Genomic DNA, 12,958 nt, shown 5'->3' with positions numbered 1-12,958 from the left:
CCTCACTGTGCAGGATTCCTTCCTTCTGGACATTTGTCAGGATCCTATCTGGAATGGGGGTCTTATGACCTACAGTTAGATAAAGTATTCAGCTAATTTCTTTGTGGTCCATTTTTTACACAGAAAAGCAGGGTACAGTTAATGTAATATTTTTAGATGTTATATCTGGCTTTGGGGGAAAGGGATTTTGGTTTTTATGAACCACCTTGAAAAAGAGAGATTCTAGTTTCTATGGCTGGCCTTGAGGGAGAATTAGGGGCAGAGACAGGAGGGCAGAAGGTCAGAGAGGGCTGCTTCTGAGGCTTTCGTTTTAGAGTATTGTTCTCTGAGCCCTACCAGTGTCCTCTTTGTCCATTTCTTCATGAGTATGTGTTGGTTGAAAAGAATGACAGCAACATAGAAAAATTGGCAGACTTTTTGCTAGTTCTTCTGATAAATTTCCTTTCTATCTGCTATTTTCTTACCACTACTAAGTTCTTATCTGTTACTTTCTTCAACTTTGTGTCTGTCAATAGTAAATTATATCCTCCTTTATGGTTTGTACTGGACTTTTTTTTCCCATTTTAAGTGAAATAGTTATGATTTTTAACTGTTAGAGTAAAATTAAATAGATTTTTAAGCAAAAATCTGAGGCTATTTTATAAATAAATATATAAAATTGGACAGTTTTTGGTTCTCAAATTATTTTTTACTTTCTAGTTTTTTAAACATACGTATTTTAAATTATAAATATTTCAGTGATTGTAACTAATAAGAGAATTACAAACATTTTGAATTCTTTTTAATATTTTAAACAAAAAGAGAATACAGTATAGAAGTAACCAGCTTGCCAGATGCAGAAAGAATATTTCAAACACTTGTCGCTGGTGGGCTTGGGAAGGTTCCTAAATGCTGTGGGACTTCCAACCCAGCCAGTATTCTAGGCTCTTGACACCATCAAGAGAAGGAATTCAAGGATGAGTCAGATAGGAGAGTACAAAGATTGACTGCAAAGCAAAAAGTACACACTCAAGAAAGGGAGTGTGGGCAGACTCGAGAGTTGCACAGCGGCCTTTGGGGTTTTTATCTTTATGGGGAGTTTTTAACCAAGGGATGGAATATTTAAAATATTTTCCATAGAAAGGTAGAGATTTTTTTGATGCCATCCATTTTTATACCAAATATGAGTGTTCTCAGAACTGTCATGGTGCTGGTGGGTATGTGATTTAGTACATTTTTGAGTGTATAATGAGGTCTTTGGAGAAGCCTAGATCAAATCCAGCACCATGTTGGGTCCAAACAGTCTTAGCTTCTTGCACACCTTGTTTTTTCAGAGTCTTAGTCTTTAGCCTCTAGTCTCGTAAAACTTCTGCCTATGGTATTTTATTCTCCTGTGACTACCGTGTATTAATTCTATCTCACACCTACATATACATTTATATATTATAATGTGATAATTATTCAATATGTAACTGATTTATAATTTAACATATAAATTAATATATAATAGTATACATTATTCTAACATGTAATGTAATAAAACAGTATAGAAAGTGATAAAGTAAAAAAAATTAGAGGCTGGTGATAATATTGCTGGTGAATCTATAACCTATAATTATGAGGAACAGTTTTATTGATCAATTAAAATATATCTTAGATAAAAATGTAGTAAGCCTCAATCTGTCTTTGAAAAAAGGTTGTTTATATTAGGACTATACAGATAATTTTAAATTTAAAACAAATTTGAGAAAAATCAAAAAGAAATGACATTTCAAAATTTAACAGATGAAAATGCGTTAGAAACTTTCTGTCTGAAAACACGGCTATTACTATAGCTACATGGAAAACTGATACAAATCATAAACAGTTTTATCAGATGTGGTTACTTGTGTGTAATATTTTAGAAGGTTTACTACTGCAGATATATTAAAATAGAGCTTATATATTTTAATAGGTTGCATATTATACACAATATGAACTATAAAGTTTGTAATATAGTTTTATGTATTATAACAATATATACAATAACAGTTTATATATAAAATTATAGTTTACATAATAGTTTATATATTTATATATCTATTATTTATACATCATAATTTATATGTATTATATACAATTAAACATTAATGTTTTTTTGATTATACTTCAAGTTCTGGGGTGCATGTACAGAACATGCAGGTTTGTTACATAGGTATACACATGCCATGGGGATTTGCTGCACCCATCACCCTGTCATCTACATTAGGTATTTCTCCTAATGCTATCCCTAACCTAGTCCCCCACTCCACAACAGGCTCCGGTGTGTGATGTTCCTCTCCATGTTTCCATATGTTCTCCTTATTCAACTCCCACTTATGAGAGAGAACATGCGGTATTTGGTTTTCTGTTCTTGTGTTAGTTTGCTGAGAATGATGATTTCCAGCTTCGTCCATGTTCCTACAAAGGACATGAACTCATCCTTTTTTATGTCTGCATAGTATTCCATGGTTTATATGTGTCACTTTATTTAATCCAGTCTGTCATTGATGGGCATTTGGGTTGGTTCCAAGTCTTTGCTATTGTGAACAGTGCTGCAATAAACTACATGTGCATGTATCTTTATAATAGAAGGATTTATACTCCTTTGGGTATATACCCAGTAATGGGATTGCTGGGTCATATGGTATTGCTAGTTCTACATCCTAGAGGAATTACCACACTGTCTTCCACAATGGCTGAACTAATTTACATTCTCACCAACGATGTAAACGTGTGCCTATTTCTCTGCGTCCTCTCCAGCATCTGTTGTCTCCTCTTTTTTTATTGATGGCCATTCTAACTGGCATGAGATGGTATCTCAACATGGTTTTGATTTGCATCTCTCTAATGAGCAGTGATGATAAGATTTTTTTCATATGTTTGTTAGCTGCATAATTGTCTCCTTTTTAGAATGTCTTTTTTTTTTTCTTGTAAATTTGTTTAAGTTCTTTGTAGATTCTGGATATTAGTCCTTTGTCTGATGATATATTGTAAAAATTTTCTCCATCCTGTTGGTTGCCTATTTACTCTGATAATAGTTTCTTTTGCTGTGCAAAAGCTCTTTAATTTAAATAGATCTTATTTATCAATTTTGGCTTTTGTTGCCATTGCTTTTGGTGTTTTAGCAATGAAAGCCTTACCTATGCTTATGTCCTGAATGGTATTGCCTAGGGTTTCTTCTAGGGTTTGTATGGTTTTACGTCTTATGTTTAAGTCTTTAATCCATCTTGAGTTAATTTTTGTATAAGGTGTAAGGAAGGATTGCTTGTTTATGTTGGGTTTGTCAAAGATCAGATGGTTGTAGATGTGTGGCATTATTTCTGAGGCCTCTGTTCTGTTTCATTGGTCTACATATCTGTTTTGGTACCAGTACCATACTGTTTTAAATTACTCTAGCCTTATAGTAGTATATTTTAAAGTCAGGTAGCATGATGCCTCCAGCTTTGTTCTTTTTGCTTAGGACTGTCTTGGCTATGTGAGCTCTTTTTTGGTTCCACATGAAATTTAAAGCAGTATTTCCCAATTCTGTGAAGAGTGGTGCTTGATGATAATAGCATTGAAGCTATAAATTGCTTTGGGCAGTATGGCCATTTTCATGATATTGATTCTTCCTAACCATGAGCATGGAATACTTTAACATTTGTTTGTGTCCTCTTTTATTTTCTTGAGCAGTTGTTTGTAGTTTTCCTTGAAAAGTTCCTTCACATCCCTCTTAGCTGTATTCCTAGGTATTTTATTCTCTTTTTAGCAATTGTGAATGGGAGTTCACTCATGATTTGGCTCTCTGTTTGTCTGTTATTCGTATATAGGATTGCTTGTTATTTTTGCTCCTTGATTTTGTATCCTGAGACTTTGCTGAAGTTGCTTATCAGCTTACAAAGATTTTGCTCTTAGACAATGAGGTGTTCTAAATATACAATCATGTCATTTGCAAATAGAGACAATTTGACTTCCTCCTTTCCTAATTAAATACCTTGTATTTCTTTCTCTTGCCTGATTGCCCTAGCCAGAACTTCCAATACCGAGAGAGGGCATCCTTGTCTTGTTCTGGTTTTCAAAGGGAATGCTTCCAGTTTTGTCCATCCAGTATGATATTGGTTGTGGGTTTGTCATAAATAGCTCTTATTATTTTGAGATATGTTTCATTGATACCTAGTTTATTGAGAGTATTTAACATGAAGGTCTGTTGAATTTTGTCAAAGAGCTTTTCTGCTTCTATTGAGATAATCACGTCATGTTTGTGTTTGGTTTGTTTTTATGTGATGGATAAGCTTTTTGATGTGCTGTTGGATTTGGTTTGCTACTATTTTATTGAGGATTTTCACATTGATGTTCATCAGGGATATTGGTCTGAAATTTTTTTTTGTTGTGTGTTTGCCGGGTTTTGGTATCAGGATGATATTGGCCCCATAAAATGAGTTAGAGAGGATTCCCTCTTTTTCTATTATTTGGAATAGTTTCAGAAAAAAGTGATACCAGCTCCTCTTTGTACCTCTGGTAGAATTCAGCTGTGAAACTGTCTGGTCCTGGACTTTTTTTTTGGTAGCCTATTAATTGCTACCTCAATTTCAGAACTTGTTATTGATCTATTTAGGGATTCAACTTCTTCGTGGTTTAGTCTTGGGAGGTTGTAACCAGGAATTTATTTCTTCCAGATTTTCAGGTTTATTTGTGTAGAGGTGTTTATAGTATTCTCGGATGGTAGTTTGTATTTCTGTGGGATTGATGGTGATACCCCCTTTAACATATTTTATTGCATCTATTTGATTCTTCTCTCTTTTCTTCATTAGTCTGGCTGGTGGTCTATCTATTTCGATGATCTTTTCAAAAAAACAGCTCCTGGATTCATTTACTATTTAAAAGGTTTTTTGTGTGTGTCTCTATCTCCTTCAGTTCTGTTCTGATCTTGCTTATTTCTTGTCTTCTGCTAGCTTTTGAATTAGTTTGCTTTTGCTTCTCTAGTTCTTTTAATTGTGATGTTAGGGTGTTGATTTGAGATCTTTCCTGCTTTCTCTTGTGGGCATTTAATGCTATAAATTTCCCTCTATAGTGCTTTAAATGTGTCACACAGATTCTGGTATATTCTTTGTTATGATTGGCTTCCAAGAACATCTTTATCCCTTCCTTCTTTTCATTATTTATCCAGTAGTCATTCAGGAGCAGTAGTCATTTCCATGTAGTTGTGCAGTTTTGAGTGAGTGTTAACCCTGAGTTCTAATTTGATTGTGCTGTGGTCTAAGAGATAGCTGGTTATGATTTTCATTCTTTTGCATTTGCTGAGGAGTTTTAGTTCCAATTATGTGGTCGATTTTAGAAGGAGTGAGATATGGTTCTGAGAAGAATGTATATTCTGTTGATTTAGAGTGGAGAGTTCTGTAGATGTCTAGTTGGTCTGTTTGGTCTAGAGCTGCCTTTAAGTCCTGGATATCCTTATTAATTTTCTGCCTCATTGATCTGTCTAATATTGACAGTGAGGTGTTAAAGTCTCTCACTATTATTGTGTGGGAGTCTAAGTCTCTTTACAGGTCTCTAAGAACTTGCTTTATAAATATGCATGCTCCTGTATTGGGTGCATATATATTTAGGATAGTTAACTCTTCTTGTTGCATTGATCCCTTTACCATTATGTAATGCCCTTCTTTGTCTCATTTGATCTTTGTTGGTTTAAAGTCTATTTAATCAGAGACTAGTATTGCAACCCCTGCTTTTTTTCTTTTCTTTTCATTTGCTTGGTAAATATTCTTTCATCCCTTTATTTTGAGCTTATATATACCTGTGCATGTGAGATAGGTCTCCTGAATACAGCACACCAGCGGGTCTTGACTCTATCTAATTTGCCAGTCTGCGTTTTTGGATTGGGACATTTAGCCCATTTACATTAAGATTAATATTGTTATGTGTGAATCTGATTCTGCCATTATGATGCATACTGGTGGTTTTGCTCATAAGTTGATGCAATTTCCTCATAGTGTTGATGGTCTTTACAATTTGGTATGATTTTGCAGTGGCTGGTACTAGTTGTTCTTTTCCATATTTAGTGCTTCCTTTAGGAGCTCTTGTAAGGCAGGCCTGGTGGTGACAAAATCTCTCAACAGTTGCTTGTCCATAAAATATTGTATTTCTCCTTCACTTGTGAAGCTTAGTTTGGTAGGACATGAAATTCTGGGCTGTAAATTATTTTCCCCCACTCTCTTCTGGCTTGTAGGGTTTCTGCTGAGAGATCCACTGTTAGTCTGATGGACTTTCCTTTGTGGGTAAACTCACCTTTCTCTGTGGCTGCCCTTAGCATTTTTTTCTTTATTTCACCTTGGAGAAACTTGTGTTCTCTGTATTTCCTGAATTTGAATGTTGGCCTACCTTGCTGGGTTGGGAAAGTTCTCCTGGATAATATCCTGAAGAGTGCTTTTCTACTTGGTTTTATTCTCCCTGTCACTTTCATGTATACCAATCAAACCTAACTTTGGTCTTTTCACATAATCTCCTATTTTGTGGAGACTTTATTTATTTTCACTCTTTTTTCTCTTGTCTTCTTGCTTTATTTCATTAAATTGATCTTCAATCTCTGATATCCTTTCTTCCACTTGATTGACTTGGCTATTGAAACTTGTGTACACTTCATAATGTTCTTGTTCTGCATTTTTCAGCTCCATTAGGTCATTTATGTTCTTCTCTAAACTGGTTATTCTAGTTAGCAATTTGTCTAACCTTCTTTCAATGTTCTTAGCTTCCTTGCATTGGGTTAAAGCATGCTCCTTTAACTCAGAGGAGTTTGTTATTACCCATCTTCTGAAACCTGCTTCTGTCAATTCGTCAAACTCATGCTTTGTCCAGTCTTGCTCCTTTGCTGGCAAGGAGTTGTAATCCCTTGGAGGATAATAGGCATTCTGGTTTTTGGAATTTTCAGCCTTTTTGCTCTGGTTTCTTCCCATGTTCGTGGCTTTATCTACCTTTGGTCTCTGAAGTCAGCGACCTTTGGATGGGGTCTCTGAGTGGATGTCTTTTTTGTGGATATTGAAGCTAATTTTTTCCATTTGTTAGTTTTCCATTCAACAGTCAGGCCCTGCTGCTGCAGGTCTGCTGGAGTTTGCTGGAGGTCCACTTCACACCCTGCTTGCCTGGGTATCACCAGCAGAAGCTGCCAAACAGCAAATGCTGCTGCCTCTTCCTTTCTCTGGTAGCTTTGTGCCAGAGGGGTACCTGCCAAATGCTAGCCAGAACTATCCTTATCCTGTATGAGGTGTCTGTTGTCTCCTCCTGAGAGATATTGCCCATTTAAGATACCAGGGGTCAAGGATTCACTTGAGGAGGGAGTTTGTCCCTTATCAGAACTCAAATGCTATTCCGTGAGATCTGCTGCTCTTAACAGTCATAAATATGTTTCATAAACAGAGGATATTTCATCTCTAGTAAACTTACTGCAACAACAATAGTAGATACATCAGGCAATAAAAAAAATTAGAACCTGGTGATAAGGTTGCTGGTGAATCTATAGTTCATGATTTTCATAATGATGAGAAAAAGCTCCTTCCTTTGGTCAATTTTATTTGTTCTATAGTTTTAGAAAACAGTTTTTCATGGGACACTCAGTTCTTCATTGTTGCTTAATGTGCCAAAAATATGAGACACTGAGCTATTTTTCAGGTTTGTGCTTTCAGACACTAATCTTGAGTGGTAAGGTATATCTCCTTCTTGGATAAAGAGCATATTTGTTTACTGCTTGTTATTCCAAAAATCAGTGGATTTCCCAAACTCAATATTCCTTTCTAAAATTAAAGTCACTTTTTGTGCAGATATCAGTTGAGTGTTCCTCATCATTCTCAAGGAATTTAGGGACAAGAACTAAAACAAACATACTAATGCTCATGCTACTTGATGTGCCATGAGTTGAGTAATAGTCTTTTCTCTCTAAACCAAGAGTCTCGGGTGTTTCTTTACCAGCATCAAAGAAACAAATAGATTAACATTTTAACTCATAACTATAGGGCAAGCTTGTGCATCAGACCCATTCTTATGATGAGGATGGGATTCTGACATGACTTTTCAGAAAAGAAAGTACAAGATCCTACAATCAAGATTCAGAGCTTAAAGGTTCAGAGTCACTAAGATCTGTTAAAGAATATTTTTACTCAAATCATTTTCAAGAATGAAGACAATAAGCTTTCCCTATGTTCTAACTCTTAGTGGGACTGAGCAGCAGCAAGAAAGATCAAAGAAGGCTTCCTTGGTTCTTGCTTATGCTCTTCTAAGTATGCAGAGAGATATTGTGATTGTGAAACAGCAAGCACTGTGACTCCGGCAGATAGAGAATGTAGCTAGAGAGTCTCAAAAGTTGATGATGTAGGATTTTTCTTCTTGGTCACTTCGCAAACTGGGGACTTCTGGCAGGTAATGCCCCACCTAGGCCCCACTTGGGCATGCTGGTGTGCCCAAGCTCACCTGTGTTAAAGCTTGTACCTGTGTTCGGTGGTTCCTGAGCTCTTGTACCATGCCCAAGAAGAATGAGGACATGCTGGACATTGAAGGGTGAAGAGGGCAGAGAAGAATTTTATTGAGCCATTAAACAGCTTTCATCAGGGAGGGAACATGGGGGTGGTCCCTCTACCTGAAGGTGGGAAATTTCTCCCCTGTGTATGGGCCTGGAGCCTTTTATGGATCCAGAATGGGGAGTGCATGCTGATTGGTTTGTGAGTATGCAAGAAAGGTTATAGCAAAGATACCACTCAAAGGTTGTAGGAAAAATAAATATATGCCTTCTTGGAAGGCCAGGAGGTTTGCATAGCTTCGGTAAAAGGTTTGGTCAAAGGCAGCTGAATTCTCTTAAAAGCTTAGGGTGTATATACATAGGAATGTAGACGAGTTTATCTATGGCTTGTTGACTCTTTTGGTCTTAAAACCAACCTTTGATTATCTGAAGGTGCATGATTGCTCTCTACTCAGGAGGTCAGCAATGTCAATTACCCTCTAGTAGTGTTTACTCAAGACCTTTTTCATTTAATCTGTACTAAATAAATGTGAACTTCTCTGGCTGATCAGGGCTGTGGCTGCCAGCTCTTTACCAGACCTTTTTTGGTATCTGTGAGTGGCCCGGACCTTTTGCTATACTGACAGGCAAAATATCTGTGCCCAGTGTATGTTATTCATCCATTGCACAAGTCTGGATCTGTGGGTCAGACCTCAGCAGTTGATGACTCATGTGAGGAAAGCTGCAGTGAATTGTGACAGATCCCTCAAAAATGAAGGTAAAGACTGTGCAGTTGGTAAGTCATTGGTGCCTGCTCAGGATTTCCAAGTTTGGGGTGACTGTTCATGCTAAAGTTTCAACATGGGACAACAGTTATCAGCACAACAGAAGCAATATATAAAAGTATTGAAACAGCTGCTTAAAGCCAGCAGAGCCTCAGTTTTGCAGGCTCAATTAACAAACCTAATGTAAATTATTGTATCACTTAACCCAGGGTTCCCAGAGGAAGGTAAGATAGATGTAGAGCTTGGGGAAGTAGGAAGAAATCTTAACATCATGCACAAGGGCAATGGGTCCTAATGTCATTTCTAAAACTTGGGCTTTAGTGAGGGCAGTTCTGTTCCCATTACACACAGAAAAGCCTAAAAAGTGGAAGGAGGAAGAAAACTATCATCTACTTTACCACTCCTAGTCCCTCAAGCCCGCTATCACTGGGCAAAAATAACAAAGGGGAAATGGAGGTTTTGCCTGAGCCCCCTCCTCCAATAAATAGAAGAAAAGACAAGGGATACACTGCAGCTATGGGACTCGGTTTTAAGCAAGCGGCATTAGAAAAGGAGCTTTTATCCTGTCCGGCAATGCAAGATTGACAAGCCAATCAGGTACATGAACCCATTTCTTTTAATGCTCATAAAAAGCTAAGAACAAGCATTAAAGAAAATTTGCCTAATCCACCACATAAACAGAACCAAAGACAAAAGTCACATGATTCTCCCAATAGATGCAGAGAAGGCCTTCAACAAAATTCAACAGCCCTTGATGCTAAAAACTCTGAATAAACTAGGTATCAAAGGAACATATCTTAAAACAATAAAAGCTATTTATGACAAACCTACAGCCAACATCATACCGAATGGGCAAAAACTGGAAGCATTCCTTTTGAAATCCAGCACTAGACAAGGATGCCCTCTCTCACCACTCCTATTCAATATAGTATTGGAAGTTTGATCCAGAGCAATTAGGCAGGAAAAAAAATATATATAGAATATTCAATTGGGAAAAGAGGAAGTCAAATTATCTCTATTTGCAGATGACATGATTGTATATTTAGAAGACCCTATCATCTCAGCCCAAAATCTCCTTAAACCGATAAGGAACTTCAGAAAAGTCTCAGGATACAAAATCAAGGTGCAAAAATCACAAACATTTATATACACCAACAACAGACTAACAGAGAGCCAAATCATGAGCAAACTCCCATTAGCAATTGCTACAAAGAGAATAAAATACCTAGGAATACAACTAACAAAGGATGTAAAGGACCTCCTCAAAGACAACTACAAAGCACTGCCCAATGAAAAAAGAGAGGACACAAACAGACAGAAAAACTTTCCATGCTCATGGTTAGGAAGAATCAATATTGTGAAAATGGCCACACTGCCTAAAGTAATTTATAGATTCAATGGTATCTCCATCAAGCTACCAACAACCTTCTTCACAGAACTGGAAAAAAACCACCTTAAACTTCATATGGAACCAAAAGAGAGCCTGCATAGCCAAGACAATCCTAAGCAAAATGAACAAAGCTGGAGGCATCATGCTACCTGATTTCAAACTATACTACAAGGCTCCAGTAATCAAAACAGCATGGTACTGGTACCAAAACACAGATATAGACCAATGGAACAGAACAGAGGTGCTGGAGGCAACACTACACATCTACAACCATCTGATCTTTGACAAACCTGACAAAAACAAGCAATGGGGAAAGGATTCCCTGTTTAATAAATGGTGTTGGGAAAACTGGCTAGCAGTGTGCAGAAAGCAGAAACTGGACCCCTTCCTGACACCTTACACTAAAACTAACTCCAGATGGATTAAAGACTTAAACATAAGACCTAACACCATAAAAACCCTAGAAGAAAACCTAGACAAAACCGTTCACGACATAGGCATAGGAAGGAATTCATGACTAAAACACCAAAAGCATTGGCAACAAAAGCCAAAATAGACAAATGGGATCTAATTAAACTGCAGAGCTTCTGTAAAAAGAAATAGTCATTAGAGTGAACTGACATCCAACAGAATGGGAAAACATTTTTGCAATCTACCCATCTGACAAAAGGGCTAATATCCAGGATCTACAAAGAACTAAAACAGATTTACAAGAAAAAAAAAAATCCAAAAGTGGGCAAGGATATGAACAGACACTTTTCAAAAGAAGACATATATGAGGCCAACAAACATAGGAAAAAATGCTCATCACCACTGATTATTAGAGAAATGCAACTCAAAACCACATTGAGATACCATCTCACACCCGTTAGAATGGCGATCATTAAAAAATATGGAGACAACAGATGCTGGAGAGGATGTGGAGAAATAGGAACACTTTTACACTGTTGGTAGGAGTGTAAATTAGTTCAACCATTATGGAAGACAGTGTGGGGATTTCTCAAGGACCTAGAAATAGAAATTCCATTTGACCCAGTGATCCCATTACTAGGTATATACCCAAAGGATTACAAATTATTCTATTATAAAAACACATGTACATGTATGTACATAGTGGCACTGTTTACAATAGCAAAGACTTGGAACCAACCCAAATGCTCATCAATGATAGACTGGACAAGGAAAATGTGGCATATATACACCATGGAATACTATGCAGCTATAAAAAATGATGAGTGTGTGTCCTTTGTAGTGACGTGGATGAATCTGGAAACCATTATTCTCAGCAAACTGACACAAGAACAGAAAATCAAACACCGCACGTTCTCACAGGTGGGTGATGAACAATGAGAACACACGGACACAGGGAGGGGAGCATCACACACTGGGGTTTGTTATGGGGGCCAAGGGAGGGACAGCGGGGGGGTGGGGAGGTCAGTGAAGGATAACATGGGGAGAAATGCTAGATGTAGGTAATGGGGGGTTGGAGGCAGCAAACCACATTGCCATGTGTGTACCTATGCAACAATCCTGCATGATCTGCATATGTACCCCAGAACCTAAAGTACAATTAAAAAAAAATTGTCACTAGCCCATTCATGAAAGGAATGATTGAAGCCTTGGCAGACAACTTCCATAGGACCCCATGGGACTTGTCAGTGCTAGCTAAAACAACTTTGGAGCCCAGCCAATATCTCTTCTGCAAGGTAGAATATGATGAGGTGGCCAGGCAAGACATAGCAGCTGCCATGCTCCAGGGGAGGCTTCCCCATGCTGATGTACAACAAGAAGTAGATTTTTGATCCCCAGGCCTAGGCTCATGTGTCTTTGCGTACTCTTAGGGCTTGGGACTGAATTCCTGAAAGCAGAGTTCAACAGGGATCTTTTAAGTTATATGCCTCTGCTGCAAAGAATACACAGTTAAGAGGTTTAATCATAGCACCTGAAAAAGTACAAATGTCCTCTCCTTGGAAATACCTTGGATACATGCTAACTTCCCAGTTAGTAAGATCTCAAAAGTTTAAATTAAATACTGGCAACTTACATACTTTAAATTATTATAAAAAAATTACTGAGTGATATTAATTGGTTTTACCCTGTCTTGGGCATTCTTACTTAGAAGTTGCAAAACCTGTTTTTTATCTTAAAGGGCAATACAGCTTTAGATTTTCCCAGATATTCAACACTGGCAACAAATAGGGAAACTGAAGAAATAGAAGAAATCATCTCTCAGAGACACTAGAGCACACAGTCCCAGACTATTAGGTTCAGTTGTCTATTTTTCCCACCAAACACTCCTTTACAGGTTTAATAGGACAGATT

General features: G+C 37.3%; 1 long non-coding RNA gene across 1 annotated transcript; it reads right to left on the bottom strand.

Moving 5' to 3' along the window:
• Positions 1-3,704: 3,704 nt before the first annotated feature.
• Positions 3,705-11,552, bottom strand: LOC116560782. The gene is made up of 3 exons (XR_004273133.1): positions 11,540-11,552; positions 9,375-9,379; positions 3,705-3,887 (listed from the first exon to the last, which is right to left on the bottom strand). It is a non-coding gene; the product is annotated as an uncharacterized LOC116560782 (long non-coding RNA).
• Positions 11,553-12,958: the final 1,406 nt, after the last annotated feature.

This window comes from Sapajus apella, unplaced genomic scaffold (genome assembly GCF_009761245.1).
Source record: "Sapajus apella isolate SASKATOON/1434 unplaced genomic scaffold, GSC_monkey_1.0 scaffold27, whole genome shotgun sequence".
In the NCBI taxonomy this organism is placed as follows: Eukaryota; Metazoa; Chordata; class Mammalia; order Primates; family Cebidae; genus Sapajus; species Sapajus apella.
This window is presented reverse-complemented; position numbering and strand designations above follow the sequence as displayed.